The sequence below is a fragment of the Kogia breviceps genome, chromosome 6 (genome assembly GCF_026419965.1).
Source record: "Kogia breviceps isolate mKogBre1 chromosome 6, mKogBre1 haplotype 1, whole genome shotgun sequence".
Taxonomy (NCBI): domain Eukaryota; kingdom Metazoa; phylum Chordata; class Mammalia; order Artiodactyla; family Physeteridae; genus Kogia; species Kogia breviceps.
Genome location: NC_081315.1, coordinates 23,965,189 through 23,969,143, shown reverse-complemented (window position 1 = coordinate 23,969,143; position 3,955 = coordinate 23,965,189).

Genomic DNA, 3,955 nt, shown 5'->3' with positions numbered 1-3,955 from the left:
ATGGGAAAGAAGCATACAATTGTAAGAGGTAGTTTACCACCAGTATGGTTCATCACTATTTTTTAGGGTTGTACTGTTCATTATGGTAGCCACTGACCATGTAAAATGTGGTTAGTGTACCCGAGGAACTGACATTTTAATTTAATTTAAAATTTAAAATAGATACTCGATTTAGATGTATGCAAACAGTTCATTCTCATCCTCTCCAGTTTTCTTCAACTCTCTTAAGTCCATCATCCATCCTTGGGGCTCTCAGAGTAGCCTCTTAACTGCTTTCTGGCCTTTAGTTTTACACTCTGCTAGGCCAGTCTCAAAAAAATGCCAGTTATAATGAAATTTTTCAATTTTTTTTTTTTTTTTTTTTTTTTGTGGTACGCGGGTCTCTCACTGTTGTGGCCTCTCCCGTTGCGGAGCGCAGGCTCCGGACGCGCAGGCTCAGCGGCCACGGCTCACGGGCCCAGCCGCTCCGCGGCACGTGGGATCCTCCCGGACCGGAGCTCGAACCTGTGTCCCCTGCATCGGCAGGCGGACTCTCAACCACTGCGCCACCAGGGAAGCCCCTCAATGTTTTTTTTTTTTTTTTTTTTTTTTTTAAGTATAAAAGACATACAGAAAAGTAAAAAATTATAAGTATGCAGTTTGATATGTTATCATAAAGTGAACACAACTGATAAATGAACAACTAGGTAAGACATAGAACATGAATTATACCGCAGAAGTCCCCATTCATGATTCTTTGTGATCACTTCCCCCTCCCCTTCTCCAAAGGTAACATCCATACTTCTTACATCCACAGACTGCCTGCTTTATATGAGTGGTTTGTTTTCCTTAAATTATGCTTGTGGAATTCATCCACGTTGTAATGTGTATCTGGAGTTCATTCATTTTCACTGCTGTATAAGTATCTAACATACATATACCACAATTTATTTATCTATTCTACTCTTCATAAACACTTTGATTAGTTCAAGTTTTAGGCCATTATGATTTATATTACATTAAACCTTTTCAAATGTGTTTTGCGAACACATTTCTGTAGAATCTATTCCTAGCAGTGAGTTTCTGGGTAATAGAGTACTCATAGGTTCAGTTTTTGAAGATACTGCTGGTTTTCCAAAATGGTTTTATCAATCCATACTCTCGTAAGTATGAGACTTTACATTCTACATCCTCATCAATATTTGATATTGTCAATCTCTTTAAGTTGATTCATTTTATGAGCGTTTAATGGTGTACCATTGTGGTTTTATTTACATTTTATGATGATTAATGAAGATCAGTATCTTTGGGGCTTGCCTGGTGGCGCAGTGGTTGAGAGTCCGCCTGCCGATGCAGGGGACGCGGGTTCGTGCCCTGATCCGGGAAGATCCCACGTGCCGCAGAGCGGCTGGGCCCGTGAGCCATGGCCGCTGAGCCTGCGCTCCGCAACGGGAGAGGCCACTGCAGTGAGAGGCCCACGTACCACAAAAACAAAACAAAACAACAAGATCAGTATCTTTTTGTATGTTTCTTAGAAATTTGTTGTCTTTTGAAGTTCCTGTTTCTCTTTTCCTCATTTTTCCGTGGATTGTGTTTTTTTTTTAAAATTTGTAACTCTTTATATATTCACTTATGAGTTGTAAATATCTTCCACTCCACCGCTTTTTCATCCTGAATGGTGTCTTTGAGGATCAGAAGTTTTTCATTTTATGTTATCCATTTTATCATTGTTTTTCTTCATGACAAGAGCTTTTTGGGTCCTTTTAAAGAAATCTTTCCATATTCCTAGGTTTTGAAGATATTCTACTAAGTAATCTTTAAGTAGTGTTATTTTGCCCTTCAGTTTAGATTTAAAATCCATCTGAAATATATTTTTGTATATAGTGTGAGGTAAGGGTTAAGTCTCTTTTGTTTTATATGATTATCCAATTGCCCCACTATAATTTATTGAAAAGGCCATCCTTTCCTCACTGCTCTGAAGTGCCACCTTTGTCTGTGGTGACCAACTTACACTGTTTTTCCTTGTTTTAGCTCTGAAAGTTCTATATCCTGGGAACAGCCTCAGGCTCAGGCAAACTAGGATGGATGGTTATCTTACTATTGTCATAAATCATGCGTGCATAAGTATGGGTCTATTTCTGGATTCTCTTTTCTGAACAGAATAATAAGCCCATTCTGTCTTAATTAGTTTTATAATAAACCTTGTTATCTTATAAAGAAAGTTATCCTATCTTGTTCATTTCCAAGAGAGTCTTGGCTAATTTTAGAATTTTTTCATTTCTATTTTAGAATCAGCTTTTCAATTAATATAAATAAAAATTCCAAGATTGGGAGTGCATTGATTCTATAGGTCAATGTGATGAAAATTAGGTATTTATAAAATTGAGTTTTCCAAAGCCATGAATTGTTTAGGTCTTCCTTAATTTCCTAAGTAATGTTTTTTAGCATTCTGTGTGAAGGTCTTGTGTATCTACTGTTAAGTGTTTAAAAATCTGATTTTTTATATTGTTGTATGTATCATTATTTGATTTCATATTCTAATACTTATTCCTGATATATAAATATACGTTTGAATTTGGTATATTGGCTTTATATTCAGGTAACTTGCTAAACTCACTTATTAATTTTAAAATTTTATATGTAAGTTAAACATTCTTAATTAATTTGGATTTTCTACATAAACAGATGGCTGGCTCATAGGCTGTAGTTTGCCAAATTGTGCTTTAGTCCATGTTTATACTTCTTTTCCTGGAAGGGAGTCTCGTCTGTCTGTATGGTATGTTGGATGCATGGTGGATGCAGCAGGAGGTCCAAATTGCTGCTCATGGGCACAGGGTGAGTCTTGAGCTTTCCAAAGCTGTCCCTCCTTTCCTGGATATTGAGTCAATTGTGCCAAATCTATTTCAGCACTCTTTATTTCTTTGTGTAAATCCAAGATTCCATCTAGTATCATTTTCCTTCAGCCTGAAGAATTTTCTTTCTTTTTTTTTTTTTTTTTAATAAATTAATTTTTTTGGCTGCATTGGGTCTTTGTTGCTATGCGGGCTTTCTCTAGTTGTGGCAAGCGGGGGTTACTCTTCATTGTGGTGTGTGGGCTTCTCATTGCAGTGGCTTCTTGTTGCAGAGCATGGGCTCTAGGCACGCAGGCTTCAGTAGTTGCAGCACGCGGGTTCAGTAATTGTGGCTCTCGGGCTCTAGAGCACAGACTCAGTAATTGTGGTGCATGGGCTTAGTTGCTCCGTGGCATGTGGGATCTTCCCAGACTAGGGATTGAACCCGTGCCCCCTGCATTGGCAGGCAGATTCTCAACCACTGCACCACCAGGGAAGCCAAGAATTTTCTTTAACATATCATGTAATGCAAATACTAAAAAAAAAATTCTCAGCTTTTGTTTAAAAACGTCTATTTTACCTTCATTTTGAATGCCATTTTCACTGGTATAATATAGCAAATATTCACTAGGCAGTTTTTCTTTCTGCACTTTTTAGATGATTCCATTGCCTTCCAGCTTGCATGTTTTCTAGTAAGAAGACTGCTGTCTTTCTGCTGTTTTTCTATATCAGGGATCACAGACTTCTTCTGTAAAGTACTTTAATAACTATTTTTGGCTTTCCAAGATAAATGATCTCTGTCACAACTACTCAACTCTGCTATTGTAGTGTAAAAACTGCCGTAGACAATAGGTAAACAAATAGGTGTGTCAGTGTTCCAATAAATTTTTTTTAATGAAAAACAGGAGGCATGATAGATTTGGCTTGAGGGCTGTATACAGTGTGCAAACCTCTGTTCCATATATAATGTGTTCTTTTTCTCCAGTTGCTTTTAAGAATTTCTCTTTATCACTGTTTTTAACAAATTTGATTATGGTGTGCCTTAGTGTAGTTTCTTTTCTTTTCTTTTTTTTTTTTTTTTTGTGGTACGTAGGCCTCTCACTGTTGTGGCCTCTCCCGTTGAGAAGCACAGGCTCCAGATGTGC